Source organism: Spinacia oleracea, chromosome 2, assembly GCF_020520425.1.
Source record: "Spinacia oleracea cultivar Varoflay chromosome 2, BTI_SOV_V1, whole genome shotgun sequence".
NCBI classification, from domain to species: domain Eukaryota; kingdom Viridiplantae; phylum Streptophyta; class Magnoliopsida; order Caryophyllales; family Amaranthaceae; genus Spinacia; species Spinacia oleracea.
The window spans coordinates 80,423,908-80,443,002 of record NC_079488.1 but is presented as its reverse complement, the minus strand read 5'-3'; positions in this window follow the sequence as shown (position 1 = coordinate 80,443,002).

Genomic DNA, 19,095 nt, shown 5'->3' with positions numbered 1-19,095 from the left:
TTTTGAATTCGTTAAAGTGGTCTATCAGTTTGTTTACACAAGGTACGTACATACCGTGTGCTTGGATGTGTGTTGTATTGAGAATATGATGAATATATTTATGAACTTGTTTATGTTGGAATTTCATGTTCAATGTCGTTGAATTAATGCGTTGAGCATAGAACTTTATTTATAAGAATTGAATCATGTTAGCATGGAATATTGATGCAAGCATGTTGGTTTTGTGGAACTTTATATTATTTAATATTGGTTTAGATCTTTATTGATCGTTGTTCCTCTTTAGATTTTCACTACTTTATAAGGGCCGAGGACCTTGTTTGGTAGTTGAACCTTATACCTAATAAAGGTTTTTAAATATGGATAAAGGAAGGATTAAAGTAGTTGGAATTGGCTCTTGGTTGAATGTTGTGATCACTGGTTTAATTCAAAGATAAAAGAAGTTGTGTTTACTTGTTGAATACAATATTTATGTTTGATGGGTCATAACCAAGTATTAAAAGTTAAGTCATGTAAAGTGAAAATGAGAAGCAATAGCTTTAGACTGTGCACGTCTAAAGTGACGGACAATCAGGAGTTGGGGTCATGGGTAGCCTATGGATTTTTCTGGGGCCGGATTGATCACCGGTTCTATTTTTATTTAAAAAGTCCCTCGATATCGCAGGTCATTGGGGTTTACGGAGTCGCGCCCGTACCTCGTCTTCCTTAGTGAAGAAGAAGAAGTTTCTAGTAGACAACTCAGTCCATTGACTATTTCAATTAAAATAATGTTAATGATACAAAGGTCTAGTTCAGTCAAATATAGTATTCAAGTCAATATATCTTGATTCTCATTGCTTATGTTTTATTTAGTACCATGTTAGGATTGTTCGTCTAATAGATTCATGTTAGGATTATTATTGATTTAGTATGTAGTACCCAGCTTTGCTGATTACGTGCTTTTGCGTGTGCATGTTGATCATGGCTATGCCTTATTGATCCTGTGATGACCCAATCTTTGGTGAGCAGTCTCTAAGGATCAATAAGCATTGTCCATCTGCAGGTTTGAAGATGTTGCATCATTGGGATCGGGAATAGAGAGCTTGTATTTAGTTTTGATTTGCTAAGTTAACTTGGGTTTGTTAATTGGGACTTTAAACTTGTCGTACTATTTATATTTCCTTATTTTCGTTGGATGATTTTTGGGGACTAAATCTGTAATCGATTATTTATAAACCTAAAGTTAGTTTGATGTTTTCCGCTGCAAAATTCTGAATAAGCCGTTACGTTTTCACACGGGCGATAATGCCTTGATAATTCTCTACGTTTTATATTAAAATGTTATTTTAGAAAAGAGAGAATTGTCGGGGTGTTACAAAGTGGTATCTAGAAGCTAAGGTTTTATTTTAATAAATTTTTAGGCGCCTAACTATCTAGTTATTTAAAATAAATTTCTTAAAAATCGAGATTCTACGCATTATAGTGATAAAAAATTGGTACTTTTTTTTTGGGGGGCCGATTTCCTTTTACCTTGTTTGAAGTATACGATATTCCTTATTTACGTTCGAAATCAAATTATTTTTCCAAGTTAAAGTGATACTTTCGACATTTTTATTTTTCTTATTATTTATTATTCAAACAAATAAATAAAAATAATATGAATACATTTTTCTTAAAAAGGAGTTCAATTTTTTTAGTTGTTTCAAGAGTTAGAATTCGTTAATTAGGAAATATAAATCTTTTCGAATTTTTTAACTTTATTCTCGAATTTATTCGCTACGCATTTTCTTAACTTATTTCATTTTATTTATATTATATTTTTATTTATGTTATTATTCTATGTTATAATTTTATTATATTTTCGTTATATAAATGATTCTAATGCTTTAGTTTATGAAAGATGGGTAGTATAAGAAGGGCATATAAGATAGAATTATATGTGCATTAGTAGCTAGTCAATGATAAGAAATTGATTGTTATGTATGTGCATGTGCTAATTGTTTAAGTGCTACATTTACATGTGCATAAAGAATTGTTTGATTCCACCAAACTTATTGATTATTGAACCTTGTTTATGTTTTGGCTGGAAAATCGTTAGTGAGACCTTGAATTGTTTATTTCAGGAATAAAATGTTTCTTTCCAAGTATACCAACATAGGATCCTTCGAGAAACTTGATATAGAAACCCCTGATATTTACGTGAAGAAAATCATGTTTGGATGTGAATATTATGCTAAAGTTCAAGGGCAACCTATCTTAATGAGAAAGGATATCATAGCAGCCACTATCATTAATTGCTTACCTAACAAATTTCCATACCTAGAACTCAAGGAAAAGTTTAAAGACATGCATTCTAATAATGGAACTCCAAACTTGACTAAGTATGAGACTTGGGATGGTAGATGGAAATATGATTCAGAAATTCTGACCACCATTATTGAAGCGGCAGAAAGTGGGTTTAGAGACGGTAAAATCGTAGGAAGTCATGTTGGGGATTCAGTTACAGAAGAACCTATGGGAATAAGTGTAAATAATGACCTAGAGGAAAATGATGTAGCTGTGGAGAATGAGAATGTAGGTGTTGAGGCAGAGAATCCTAACCCAGCGGCTCATGAGCCAACCATTGAGATCTCTAGTGATTCGGATGCAGAGCCCGAAAGTGAACAGGAGATGGCAAGTGAGCCTAATCAAGATGAAGAGATGGGTAAAGATGCAAACCCTGAGGAAGACCCTGATGAAGACCCTGAAGAAGAGTTCGATGATCTTGAGATCTAAATTTCACTCTGCAAGTTTCAAGGGCAATGGATAGGCAAGAGGCCACAAATATTTTGAAGTCATAAATAGTTAATTAGCTCTTTTATGTTTTAAAGAATAAGTAGCAAAGCTACAACTGTTTAAGGTTTAAGTTTATTGAAGTTTGAAATATTCTTTATTATTTTCAAGGATGTAATAAACCTCTATGGAGTTAGCAATAAAAGTTAAAGTTTTCAAGGAATTGTTCTTTATTCTATTTTGAGGATTCCATAATACCCCAACCTCTAGGTAGTACGTCGTGGATTAATCTTCCTATTGGTTGCATACTCAGTGTGAATTGTGGATCAATTCAATTGCCACAAAAATATTAAATGATTTGAGTACATAAAGGAAGTGAGGGCCAATCTAGATCCTCATGACCAATATGATTCAAAATGTTATGCCTTATGTGTAGTGTGTAAATGTCTTTCGTGAATTATTGAGGATGATTATTTTCCAATGATTATTGCATCTTGTAGACGATCGTTGCACCTTCGTAAACGATTGTCGTGCCTTCGTAAATAATGTGTATTAATGTGAACATTGTTGGTTGAGGCGATCTTTATGGTCAATTCAAGTATTAAATTGTATGGGATAAAGTATAGGTGATGTTTCAAACCTAAAGTAGAATATACTAATTGCAGGTCGCGTTCTAGAATGACCAACAACAATGATCTAGCTGCTGCGATTCGCCTCTTGGCGGAAAAGCTAACCCAGGAGAGAACTGAGCGCCCCGATTCTGCAGGGGAAATGTTTGAAAGACTTTCTAAGGTTAAGCCACTGTATTTCAATGGGCAAGCAGACCCAACCTTCCTGGAAAACTGGATTAGGGAGTTTGAGAAACTATTTGAGGCTGTGGGTTGCCCTGGGAAAATGAGAGTAAGTCAAGCTGTCCTTTACCTGAAAGATGAGGTCGACCTTTGGTTGAAGGAAAATGGAACTAGAATAAGTGCTGTCGAGGGATTCAATTGGGATTCATTCATAGTTGCCTTGAGGGGGAAGTTTTATCCTCCTTTTATGAGAAAGCAGAAAGCGCAGGAGTTCATCAACCTTAGGATGGGGAATATGACTATTGCTGAATACTATAGCAAGTTTATAGCTTTATCGAGGTTTGCACCTGAGGTGGTAGCTACTGAGGAGCTAAAGGCTCAAAGGTCCATCAATAGGTTTGCACCTGAGGTGGTAGCTTTATCGAGGTTTGCACCTGAGGTGGTAGCTTTATCGAGGTTTGCACCTGAGGTGGTAGCTACTGAGGAGCTAAAAGCTCAAAGGCTCATGAAATACCCCCGAGTTTTGCCATAATTCACCAAACGCCCATCAAGTTTCAATAATTCATAAAATACCCCTCACAAATGACTTTATAACCCAAATACCCCTTCATGATGTCATCATCCTCATAATTAACCAATTACGATCTAATTACCCACCTAATCCCTAATTAACCCCTATAATCCCTAATTACTCATCTAATTCCCCATGAACCCACCCATTAACCCACCCACCCACTAACCCACCCATTTCTTTTCTTTTCTCTCTCCTCTTCCTTCTTCCATTAACCCACCACCCACCTCAATGATTTCACCAGAGTTTGATCAAATTGAATTGAATGGCTAGTTCATCAATTTAGGGAAAATGGAAAGCAAAAATTCAACACAGACCCGATATTTTAAGATCAGAAAGAGGCGTACGTCTTCGTCGACTGCGAGTGTGGCGGGGAAGGAATCGTCGCCGGAGAAATCAAAGACGGAGTTGTTAGGGTTGTGTCGTCGGTTGTTGGGGTTATTCAGGTTCTAAGTCCAATCGGCGATTCGGCCGAGCTTGCCGGAGCAAGAAAAGGGGGCCAAGGGGACATTGGTGGGGACGTTGGTGGAAGCGGCGGTGGTAAGAGGCAGAGATGGGGTTGCGGCGGTGGTTGTGGTGGTTTCCAGAGGGCCCCAACCATCTGAATTGAAGGGGACGAATCTGATTTTTTGAAGCAAATCGCTGGGTGTTGGAGCATTCTTTGTGGCTGCTTCTTGAGCTTAGCTTTAATGGTGGTGGAGGTTGCTTCTCCGCCATTGTTGAACTGCGATTGGTGTTCGCGTGAAGCAACTCAACGTCGTTCCGCCACTATTGGCGGGGATGCGGCAGGTTGACTCGACGGCGACTTGCGGGGGTCTAGTTCAACGTGATTTACAACGGAGGAGAAGACAATGGCGAGGTGGTAGAGGAAGAAGGGAGAGGAAGAAGAGGTGGTGGAGAAGAAGGGAGAGGAAGATCGAAGATGGGTTAATTAGGGGAAAAAATGGGTTAATTGGGGAAAATTGGTAAATGGGTGGGTTAATTAGATGTTAATTGAGTTAATTAGGGATGATGACGTCATGAAGGGGTATCTGGGGTATTAAGTCATTTGTGAGGGGTATTTTATGAATTATTGAAACTTGATGGGCGTTTGGTGAATTATGGCAACATTCGGGGGCATTTCATGAAATTTCCGTTTATTTTTCGTTAACGACACTTTATAAAAGATTATTTTGAGACTTAGTTTTAATTAAACATTTCTATTCTAATTAATTTTCTAAAAACAGAAATTGATTTTCTGAATTTTGCCTAACTTTGGAAAATGACCAAAATGCCCTTAGAAGAGCCAAAATCTCATTTCACCTCTTCTCCTTGCTCTCCACGTACAAATGGAGTGAAGGATTTTCTTCCATCCCTCCTTCCCTCAATTCTGTCCAAATTCACTCCTTGGACCCCAAGCAAATTCCCTTCTTCTTCACTCTTCTTCACCCTATAATCAGACATAATTGCATCAATTTCCCCAAACCAAAATCAATTACCAAAACTGAAAATTTCATTCTCTTTGTTTTCTGTGATTCAAACCACCACCATAGCCACCACCGATTACCACCTCGACCACCACTGCTCGACCACTGCCCCATCCACCTTCAACCACCGCTCGCACCACACCCCACCGTCTCCCCTGCTCTCTCCTCCCTCGCATACCCCTACCTCCCCTGTTTCTTTTGTCTTGTCCTGCTCGCAACACCACCCTCGCCACCACCAACCTCCGCCGTCCCAAGGTTCTCGGCGAGCCACCGCTGCCTCCTCCCAGAACCACCCCAAGCACCCCACAAACTCCCCCTTGTTATTTCCCCTGTTTTTTGCTCCCCTCCCTCTCCCCCCGCCGTTCTTCCGCCGCAAAACAACCACCATCAGCGCCGCAGCTCCGGCGCTGCACCTCCCAGCCATCGGCCTCCCTCCCTCCTCTCCTCTCCTTCTCCCCTTCCACCCTTCGTTGCTCCTCTGCTTTGCACCCCCCCCCCCCCTTGTTCGTGCGTTTCTTTCCAGAAAACCAAAACCAATATTTGGTTCTTGGTTTTACTCTTCTCAAAACCCACCACTAATTGGGCCCTTCTAAAGTGGGCTTTCGGTAAGAAACTAATTTTCTATTTCTGATTTTGTAATCTATTAATTTTCATGTTTTAATAAACTTTTATGATATAATTACTAACTAATAAATTGTTTAATATTTTCAGGTTTTATTATCGATTTTAATAAAATAAATTACTAGCTTGATTTATCAAAAACCGAATTTATATAATATTTTGATGTAAATCGACTTATGAAATATATAAATATATTTCGATTAGAATTTCGTTTAATAATAATGTTTTCATTAAAATTCGAAATTATACTTTTTATTAAAATTCGTTAATTATAATTTCATTACTTATAACATTTATTATTTTTAATATATTGATTTTAGATTATTCATCGTTGTAGTACTAATTCTGTAATTTAATATTCTAAAAGAAATCGAACTTGGAGCTCAGGAAGAACGATCCATCAGACGGGAAGTATAAAACGACGGTTAAGGTAACGGCTATTGCTAGTACCCGCAATCCCCTTATAAATGTATTATGAAATTATGACGTTATGATTGAATTTATGAATTAAATGTTTTGATGTGTTTTATGGATTGTGGGATGAAATATGATTCGTTTGAATTGTTTATTATAATATGATTTGATTGAGTTTTCTCATAAAATTATGTTTACGCAATGCTTTGAAAGAAATGATATGTTTATTGATCCCAGGATCAAAATGATGTTTTATGAGCTAAATGAGTTATGTTATTTCGAATTGAAATACAAGCCAAGGCTTGGTAAAATTACATACAACATGATAAATGAAAGTGAAAGACATAGTTTGTCTGGCGGTATATAAACTACCATTTTCCTATCTATCGGTCATGCATGCACCACGGACACCTGTCCACCCATGGATCACGAGCCCAGGCTCCATGGTTATGAGCCCAGGCTCAGGGCCCAGGCCCATGTTACGATGATGAGCCCAGGCTCTTATGAGCCCAGGCCCAGTGGAGAATTCCTTCACGGTTCGTACTTGCCGACAACTAGCATTTTAATTAAAAGTTTATGAATGATGTTTTCATTAAAAGATTATGAATGAATTGAATATGATGTTTTATTAAATGTTTTACTTATTCTATTCTCCCTGTGTTATTAAATAAAATGATTTGAAATGAATTTACGTTGCTAGGGTAGTCGTTACTGAGTCTTCGGCTCACCGTTTTGTTTTCCGTTTTAGGTACTGCGGGAATCGATGGAAACGCGTAGTTGCGAGGAATTTCACTTTAATAATATTCACCTACTTTATGCTTAAAGTCATAATAGTTTAATTAAAGACTTTTAGTAAGTTATGTACTTTTATTTTGAGAATATAAAGGATTATTATATTAATTGGAGGTTTTTATGGCTTATGTATGATGTTGCCTTGTAATTTCCAAGAGGAAGTTACGGCAGGTAATGTCCCGACCAATTAGGTTAATTCCGCTTCTAATTATGCTTTAATTATTGAATTAAAGGTTGGGGCGTTACAGTTTGGTATTCAGAGCAAAGGTTCTGGACCATAAGTGCTAAACCTTACGGGTTTTTGCGCATAGTAGAATTCAATAGGCTTTAAGCAAAGAGTTTTAAGGAATATGTTAAAATCAAGTCAAGTTAAGATGAAATGAGTGTGAGCGTAGGAACGCACGGGATAAAAGGGATTCATTTCTTATGTTATTGATGTTTTCTTGATTGAAAATGTTATGCGAAATATCGATTATCGAACTTACCAACGATGCCACGAACGAAGCTCACAACAAAGCGCAACATTCACGATAACGTCGCTCACAATGATGTTCCCTATGATGATTTCTATGACGAGCAATCTATAGTAGACCCCAAGGAGATGATGGAACGATTAAGAACTGCAAGTACGTTGTCACCTGAAGTGGTCAAAGATTATCGAAAAACGAAAGTCACTAATGCAAACGAAATTGCGTCACTATTCACCCTCGAATCCACCAATCTATGATCGCAATCCAATTCGATGGAATTTGAAGACTAGGTCAATCATATGGATCAACTACTCGAGATTTTCAAAATGCTCTAACGAATGGAATTGAATATTGTGCTAAAACGAATACTTGTTATCGATGTCGAGGAAAAGATCATTTCGTTAAAGATTGTCCTAAACCACCTCCAACGAATACCGGAACATCAACCTCGACCAATCATGAACGAAGCAACGACAATGCTAAATCCATCACGCCCGTCAACATATGTAAGAGCTTACATGATGAAAGACGAAGATGACGCCAACGTTGATATTATTTTAATTTAGTTTTCTCTCGCTTTGAAGCTGATTTCACTTTTATTGTTATATGTCATGTTATGAGTTTTCTACCCTAGATAGACTAGGCAAAGTTTAAGCATTTCCTTGGAAGAAGTTAAGTTAAGCACGGTGCGAACTCAAAGATTTTGTGGATATGAATGATTTTGAGGAATTTTGATGGTTGTGAAATCTTTAAGGATGGTATAAACGTTAGGAGTACCAAGCGAGCATAAGGTTGTGGTTGATCACTAATTAAGTTGAGGTTATTTTATATTTAAAGTGTTCAAGTTATGAATGATATTGATTCTAAGGTTACCTCCCCGTGCTATTCATGGTGAATATATTAATGTTTATAAGTACTAAAGTCTATTATCTAGAAGATGATTAGTATGCCTTATGCCTCTATTAAGGAAGCTAAGAAGTCATACATAAATGTTATGAACCCAACATGAGTTATGATAAAAGACCCATTTGAGTTGACCCATGAATAAGATCTCGAGGATTTTACCAAAATAAGCTATCAAGAATTGGTCTGTTGATAAGGTTTAATGATAGAGTACCGAAAGAGCATGATTTGTATTTTTGTAAGTGGTGAACCATCGATTAAACCAAGGTTATTCAAGGTTTAAAGCGTTCAAGTATGATTGAATTTTTGAGTTACTATTCCGCACCCTTTATAATGATTGTTTTGTGGTTGTAAGAACCTGAGTGTATTTTCAAATATGTTAAGGAAGTTAAGCTAGAATTTTAAAGTTATGCAAGAATATTATACGCAGCCAAATAAGATTTATGGTGGAAAGATGAAAATGAATGTACGCATGAAGCTTTGAGGATTATAACAAGAGGAGTTATCAAGGATTAGTTTGTTGGTAAGGTTGATGGTATTTTTGGTCATTTATAGGGATTGTTCTTGTGTATTTATCTGGAAGGATGCTTGTTAATCTCCATAAAGGAAGTTGAACTAGAGAATGTAGGGTGTTGCAAAGATATTATCTATGATTTATGGTGGAAACATGAAATTGAGTTTGCGTAATGCTTTGAGGATCTTATAAAGGTAAGTTACCGAGAATTATTCTGTCTATCAGATTAATGATGTCAATGAATGTTATGAAACCCGAAGTGAATTGTGAATGATTGAGGAATGCAATGGAGTTTAGAATAGAAAATCGGAAAAATGACATGTCTGTAAAACCAGGTAGTCTGAACTAAGTTTTCTAGAAGCTAGATTGTTTAAGATAAAGGCATGCTTGATGGCTTAGCATTATCCGCAAAATACGAGATTTTTCTTCGACCTAAGGATAAGTAACGAAGTCATATGTCTAACGATACATTTCTAGTTACGTGATTGAATTCGAACCCCTGCAACGAACGCAGTTAACGAAGTCACTCAACATAGAAGAAGGATCGGAGATCGAATCAAAACGAATCGAATAATGAAAGTCAAACGACAAAGATTTCTGCAGCAAAGGAGCCAATAGAAAATGAAAGTGAAATGTCTCTAATTATTCGCCCATGAACGATATGATGTATGAATGACTCTGTTTACTATGAATTATTATGTTATGGTCAACCATGCTCGTGTGTTAGATCAAATGATTATGAATGTTATGCTTATGTTGAATTTGAAATTTTCAATTTATGAATTATGTCTCTATGATATGGATTATGTTTATGCTGACATGATTGTACTGGTAATCTAATGGTTATACGCGGATGCCGTCTTCGATGGAAGTTCTCCTGAGCTCAGAGTACGAGATTGTTATAATAAATAAATTTTACAACTATTTGAGTGTAGCAATTGATAGATAAATATTTATTTTCATTATATATACATATATTTTCAGAATTATAGTTTTACATTAAAAGCTACTATTTTTGGTGGAAAATATTTTCAAACAGAATCTCGCAAAGTAAAACGGGAGCCTAGTCTATGCTAACAAGTTTGCCCCCTTTTATGTTCTTTGCTCCTTGATCCTATTATATGAAATCAAGTGGAGATACGAAAGACGATGGCGAAATGTAATTGCCTTAATGACGATTAAGGATCAATATATAATTTTGCCCCTTTTGCATTCTTTACTCTTCGATTCTAGGTCTCGAGTTGAAGCGGAGTCCTAAAAGATGATGGCGGAATGAAGGCTAGACATTGTCGAGATTGAAATAAAATTTTGAGATCTTGGTTTTAAAATAAAACATCATACTTTTATTCGAGCGTTTTCAATTTTCAACAAACATTTTATAAATCTAATTATCAAGTTTCGAGGACGAAACTTTTTCTAAGGGGGTAAGAATGTAATACCCCGAGTTTTTAAAACTCGATTAATTATGCTTAATTATTTTTATTCAGGTTAAATCGTTTTAAATCCTAATTTCGAACTTTATTTTAGTTAACGAAGTTTTATTGAAATTTTAAGATTTGTTACACGTCTTACTTTTCGGATTTTATAATTTAATTTTTATATTTACGAGCTTAAACGATCTTTTTTTTAAATCTTAATTATTTTCGGATTTTTCATAATTTAATAACGTTCTTATTTTATTCGAAAAAGAAATTTATTTTTCGTTAACGACACTTTATAAAAGATTATTTTGAGACTTAGTTTTAATTAAACATTTCTATTATAATTAATTTTCTAAAAACAGAAATTGATTTTCTGAATTTTGCCTAACTTTGGGAAATGACCAAAATGCCCTTAGAAGAGCCAAAATCTCATTTCACCTCTTCTCCTTGCTCTCCACGTACAAATGGAGTGAAGGATTTTCTTCCATCCCTCCTTCCCTCAATTCTGTCCAAATTCACTCCTTGGACCCCAAGCAAATTCCCTTCTTCTTCACTCTTCTTCACCCTATAATCAGACATAATTGCATCAATTTCCCCAAACCAAAATCAATTACCAAAACTGAAAATCTCATTCTCTTTGTTTTCTGTGATTCAAACCACCACCATAGCCACCACCGATTACCACCTCGACCACCACTGCTCGATCACCGCCCCAGCCACCTTCAACCATCGCTCGCACCACGCCCCACCGTCTCCCCTGCTCTCTCCTCCCTCGCATACCCCTGCCTCCCCTGCTTCTTTTGTCTTGTCCTGCTCGCAACACCACCCTCGCCACCACCAACCTCCGCCATCCCAAGGTTCTCGGCGAGCCACCGCTGCCTCCTCCCAGAACCACCCCAAGCACCCCACAAACCCCCCCTTGTTATTTCCCCTGTTTTGTGCTCCCCTCCCTCTCCCCCCGTCGTTCTTCCGCCGCAAAACAACCACCATCAGCGCCGCAGCTCCGGCGCTGCACCTCCCAGCCATCGGCCTCCTTCCCTCCTCTCCTCTCCTCCTCCCCTTCCGTCCTTCGTTGCTCCTCTGCTTTGCACCCCCCCTTGTTCGTGCGTTTCTTTCCAGAAAACCAAAACCAATATTTGGTTCTTGGTTTTACTCTTCTCAAAACCCACCACTAATTGGGCCCTTCTAAAGTGGGCTTTTGGTAAGAAACTAATTTTCTATTTCTGATTTTGTAATCTATTAATTTTCATGTTTTAATAAACTTTTATGATATAATTACTAACTAATAAATTGTTTAATATTTTCAGGTTTTATTATCGATTTTAATAAAATAAATTTCTAGCTTGATTTATCAAAAATCGAATTTATATAATATTTTGATGTAAATCGACTTATGAAATATATAAATATATTTCGATTAGAATTTCATTTAATAATAATGTTTTCATTAAAATTCGAAATTATACTTTTTATTAAAATTCGTTAATTATAATTTCATTACTTATAACATTTATTATTTTTAATATATTGATTTTAGATTATTCATCGTTGTAGTACTAATTCTGTAATTTAATATTCTAAAAGAAATCGAACTTGGAGCTCAGGAAGAACGATCCATCAGACGGGAAGTATAAAACGACGGTTAAGGTAACGGCTATTGCTAGTACCCGCAATCCCCTTATAAATGTATTATGAAATTGTGACGTTATGATTGAATTTATGAATTAAATGTTTTGATGTGTTTTATGGATTGTGGGATGAAATATGATTCGTTTGAATTGTTTATTATAATATGATTTGATTGAGTTTTCTCATAAAATTATGTTTACACAATGCTTTGAAAGAAATGATATGTTTATTGATCCCAGGATCAAAATGATGTTTTATGAGTTAAATGAGTTATGTTATTTCGAATTGAAATACAAGCCAAGGCTTGGTAAAATTACATACAACATGATAAATGAAAGTGAAAGACATAGTTTGTCTGGCGGTATATAAACTACCATTTTCCTATCTATCGGTCATGCATGCACCACGGACACCTGTCCACCCATGGATCACGAGCCCAGGCTCCCATGGTTATGAGCCCAGGCTCAGGGCCCAGGCCCATGTTACGATGATGAGTCCAGGCTCTTATGGGCCCAGGCCCAGTGGAGAATTCCTTCACGGTTCGCACTTGCCGACAACTAACATGTTAATTAAAAGTTTATGAATGATGTTTTCATTAAAAGATTATGAATGAATTGAATATGATGTTTTATTAAATGTTTTACTTATTCTATTCTTCCTGTGTTATTAAATAAAATGAGTTGAAATGAATTTACGTTGCTAGGGTAGTCGTTACTGAGTCTTCGGCTCACCGTTTTGTTTTCCGTTTTAGGTACTGCGGGAATCGATGGAAACGCGTAGTTGCGAGGAATTTCACTTTAATAATATTCACCTACTTTATGCTTAAAGTCATAATAGTTTAATTAAAGACTTTTAGTAAGTTATGTACTTTTATTTTGAGAATATAAAGGATTATTATATTAATTGGAGGTTTTTATGGCTTATGTATGATGTTGCCTTGTAATTTCCAAGAGGAAGTTACGGCAGGTAATGTCCCGACCAATTAGGTTAATTCCGCTGCTAATTATGCTTTAATAATTGAATTAAAGGTTGGGGCGTTACATATGTACTCTCTTTATAGGATGAGGAAGCTTTTAGGGTTTTGATGTATATTGTGCCTTTTTGTCTGGACTTGGCTGTCATGACCCATGTACAACAGTTTTGACCTATCTTTATTGGGTTTTAACCATAAATAAACGGTTATAATTAAAAATAACTAAAATGGGCTAAATTATTTTTCACCCAAATTAATTCAATTTAATTGACCGTCAAATATATACCGATTCAATATTTTGACCTTTGACCCGAGCAATATCTAACGTGGCACATTAACAAATTTTTCGTGCCTACAGTTTGTTCTCCATAATTTGACTTGAGTGTTCAAATCTTCACTTCAATGCACGAGATGAATACTTATATCACTAATATTTTGAAAATAATACCAGAAATAAATATATTTTCTTGTACATGATATTACCAAACATATCTATACATATTGGACATATATACCTTCTCCCGGAGGTCATAAATAGAAGAAATCGATCAATATGGATCAAACTTTCTTAAGTCATACTTTCATGGCAATTCATTACAAATAACAATATCGTTATCCAACTTGGACATATATATAGATAATGATGTTATCTATGGTTCTTCTGGACCATAAAATAAAATTCATTATAAGGACATTATATACCTTTAATTTATACTTTGAGATAATTCATATTTGTACAAGAATTTGTGAATAAATCATATTTGTGAATAAATTAATATGTGCATTTCATAACTCTTACGTACTCAAACTTCTAGCTGAATAGCCATTTCAGAAACACTCCGTAAGACTTTGATAATATATCATCAATGTCGCGATATTCATATGCAAAATTTGAAAGTCTGGATGTTTATGAACATCTTGTATAAGTTCTCCAGGAACTTTTCTTATTTAATTTTCATGATTCACAACATGTTATTAAATCAACATTATACTTCATACTTATTTTGCAACTATTTGCCCAATGGAGGAGTAAAAACCTCCTCTTATGAATTTTCATTGCAAAATCGTCTTACTAATCTTTGGATGCATTCATATACAATATGATAATAGTTTTGAAACTTGTGCATGCTCTATGAAATTTTAACTAGATAAATTAAAATCATACAATGATAAAATATAAAATAAATTAAATGTATGATGAACGATGAATTTACCTATTAACTAAACATGTATATGAATGTAACCTAGACTCAAAATGCAAACATTTAAAATTCATAACTTGTTGGACTTCAGGTCCATATTATGGGGCATAGAGCATGCACAACTTATTCTAGCTTGTCTCCCCCTAAGTTCAAAAAATATCGTCAATATATTATGGGCATAAAATCCTTCACCAACTAATAATAATACACTTTTCAATGTGAATTTTGATAAATGTTTAATACTTTTGTTCTTTTCTGAAGATCAACATTAATCATGAGAAGTAGATGCAATGTGCAGTTGTTTTTTTTTAATCAAATTTTCTTTTTTCGTGTTGACGTAAGATTTTTCCAGTCAAAAGATTTGAGATACTTAAATCAATAATAAAACACTTGTAAACTTTTTACAACATTATACAACAAGTCAACAACATACGCAGGAATTCAACATTAAGGCAAAGGATTTTACAATTGCTTTTCAATTAATGCAAACACAAAGTAATACAATATCCGTATATAAGCATAAAAAAAGTTGCAACATAATTGAGGACAGTTTAACGCATCAAAAGAAATAAATAATCCCAAAAATTGAAACGATAATATGATATGCACGTAGAGATTGCGGCACATAACTAAATTGACAAGGAACAAAATTAACTGCAACCCTAAAATCGAAGTCCATATATCATAAGCCCCAAAAAATATAAAATAGGTAAAACTATAGCATACGAAATAGTTCTTTTTTTTTCCTTTTTTTTTTACCATACATGGTGATCAAATTAAAATAATCAGACAATTAAAACCTAAACTTACATTACTGGTGATTATCTCCTTTGCTTTTCCTTTGTGTTCTTATTGTTATCTTCCCTCGGTTACGATGGTACTGATAACATGTCATGAAAACAGAGAGAAAAAAAAGAGAGGAAGAGAGAATAAATTGTCAAGTTATCTTTTTTCCTATTTTGTCTTTTGTTCTGATATGTATTTCCCCATACATATCTGATATGTATTTGTACTTCCTCATGTAATGTATATGCCCATACATCATAAACGGTAATGATACCAAGCGTATAATAAACGTCCATAATACAATATATTTATAATATGTTGTAGTATGTAGATGACTTGTACAATAATAAAAAGTAAGTTTACAATGAGTAGTCAATTACTCATAGAGTCATAGTCAGTACCAATGCACATACTATGAATTGATACTGAAAAAAATTGTGGGTGTAAAAGAGGGAAACAAAAACCCCTAACAAAAATGAATTGATCGATACTATGCATATTGTTATCATTGTACTTCGTATAATAATTTACGGCACAAATAGTACAAGAACAACTAGTTTGATGATTAAAATCAGTTTATTAGGCGAACAACTTGAATCATGCTTTCGGATGAATTACAATACGACCTCGAGATAAAAATAATAATGCGAGAGGAGAATACAAGAAAACACCCATCCTAACCTCACAAACACACACTAAGAATAAAACGAGTGAAAATAAGCCTTTAGAGCATTTCACACTAAATACACCTAGTTTGATGATTGAAATCAGTTAATCAGACGAAAAACTCAAATCGTCATTTCAGATGAAATACAAGAAGACCTCGAGATAAAAATAATAATGACAGAAGATAGAACAAGAAAACAGTCAAAACACCCACCCTAGCCTTAAAAGCACACAAACTAAAAAATAAAACGAGTAAAAATATGATACATATACCCCTGGGTATGGAATAGTGCCATACCCCGGGCTCCCATTGGTTGTTTTCACACAAGCAATCTTACATGCAATTTAAATTTAAATCTAAAATAGCAACCCCACATGATATTTATAAATTTAAACCAATCATAGCCCAAGGTATAACACTATTCCATACCCAGGGGTATATATAGCTTTTTCGAAAAATATGTCTTTATGACGGTGTTGGTTCACACGAAATATACCCAACTCAAGATACCATGAAAATAAGAGAAAGATTCTCGTCAAATGACTCCTACTCCACACAAATATCAAACCTGAAATCCTAAACGAAAGAGATAGTATTATTTTTGACTTTTAGTAAGTTACTCCACACAAAGTTTAATTGGATCTAACGTTATGTGTTGCCTATAATTATCAAAAGACTAATCAATTTTTCCGTCGCTTTCGCTTTACAAAATAAAACTGCTGGCAGGTCCGATAAAACTAAAACATGGGAGATTTTTCCCGCGGATTCTATGGGAAATACGAGGATACCCTTTAATTTTACGCGTAACTACAAATCCTACCACTCTGTCTGGGATTTTATTTCAGTGGCTCCCGCTGTTGCATGTTGGTGAGTATTTTAACTTGTGGGATCAATTTGAGGATACTACAGCTGGATATCAAACAGATGGGCCCACACTGCTTGCCATTCCACGGTGATTATCAGCTTAAAATCAAATAATAGGCTTGGCTTAATGGCTTCAATATATTATTCACCTTTTTTTCTTTTTTTTTTTCTTTTTTGAGGGAGATTCACCTTTTATTCTAAGCATTACGGAATATGGAGTATTTGATTAAAATCACACCATTTGTACGGACTAATATTGAGTACAATGTACTTCCTCCGTCTTAGTCTTTTAATACTCGCAACGTTTGTTAGTTTCATGCATGCCAATGCACAACTTTGATCATTTATATATTAAATTCTTTTTATGCAAAAATTATAAAAAGTTGATATTTTGAAAATACACATTGAGACGAATCTAACAAGATCCCACATGACTATGTTTTATCTTATATAAAAAATACTACGAATAGTCAAAGTAGATTATGTGAATAGTGACAAAAGTTCAAACGTTGCGAGTATTAAAAGACGGAGGAAGTGTGTAATACGCTCCTATTACGGAGTACTCCGTACATTTTATCTTTATACACTTGTTTTTTTTTGTTGAATTTTTTTACACTTGTTAATACCGAATAGGGATAGTATTGGGTAGAATCTGGATAGGGTCAAGCAAAATTCGACCCGGATCCTAATTTTTTGACGTATATCCATACTCTATCCTTATTCTGTAGGGTCTAAAATTACAAGACCCTTATACGGACCCTATGAGTTTGGTAGGGTATGGGTAGGGCTGTCATATTGGATTATCGGTTAGTTATAGGACGGGTATGATCGGTTCGTGTATAATCGGATAATGTAGTTGGGCGGGGTCATTGTGATTGTGCGGATCGAATGTGTGAATTTTTTTTCCGGCCACTTCGATTTTTGTCAGAAATCGGTTAAATAGGGCCAGTTTTTCACAACCATAAATATAGGTAGGGTCTAGGGTCTAGAGTTTATCGGCATTTTTTTTATATATAATTATATGTAATGCACAAAAAAAATACAAGACCAACAATTAATTTGACGATTTAAAACAAATAAATAGTTAGTCTCCAAAGACCACCCTTGGCTTTTCTTAAACACCTCACAATTTAATGTACTAAGCTCACAAATTAAACATATCAAGTTCCCAACTACACAACGTCAATGTTAGAGATTTCGTTGACTTAGATAGTGGTAGTGTCGGCTTACTTTTGAGGAGTAGAGGTGATTTTGTGAGTTGCTTCAAGATTTTTTTTTGTTTTTAATTATTTTCATAAATTTGAGCGTGTCTAGTTTAGGGTCTGGTTAGGGTCTGGGTAGGGTCTATGGGTAGGGTGTGGGGTCTTATTGTCTATGCAAGCCCTTATTAAGCTGTTTTGACTCCAAGCAGTTTGGTTAACCCATGATACGTTCAGTGAGTTTTATTGAGGAGAAGCGGGATCGAGATAGCTTGCTAGTTCATGCCTTGGCTAAACTCTCACTTGATCTTCAATATTGGAACAAAGAAGTACGTGTTCGGAAACATCTTTCAACAGAAAAAGAAGCTTCTAGCCCGCGCCAAAGGCATTCAAAGAATTTTTGCTTCTAACCCGGATCGAAGGCTCTTAAAACTGGAACCAACTCTTAGAAGGGAGCTCAATGAAATTTTAGAAAGAGAAAAAATTCTTTAGTATCAAAAGTCTCGAGTTAACTGGCTCAAAAATGGGGATCGAGACACGTCATTTTTTCATCTCAACACCATTCTTCGACGATGGAGGAACAAAGTGGTGGTTGTAAGGTATGTTGATGATAATTAATTGGATCTTTGACAAGGAATTGGTAAATGCCCATTTTGTGGGGGTATTGTACCAAGTTATTCGCTGAAGAGAATAATCACAATCAATTCGAAATTTCTAATGATGTTTTTCAAGAGCTACTGCGTCGTGAATAGGAATTGCTCTCAAGGCCATAACCACTAGTCGAAATTGACATGGTGGTGAAGAAATTGGGGGCCTTAAAAGAGCACCGGGACCCGATTAATATAAAATTAGATTAAACTCGATATGAAGCTGACAAGTGTCACTCTGTATTGTATTGTTTTGTTGTTAGACATACAAAAAAGAAGAAAATAGGAATGAGAAACATAATTTCAGAGTCCATATTCATATTTGTAATTTATTAATCTAGTAATGAACATTTTCACTATTATTTAGTAAGTAGATCGATTTTAAATTAGTCCATAAATGCTACGAAGTATTAAAAT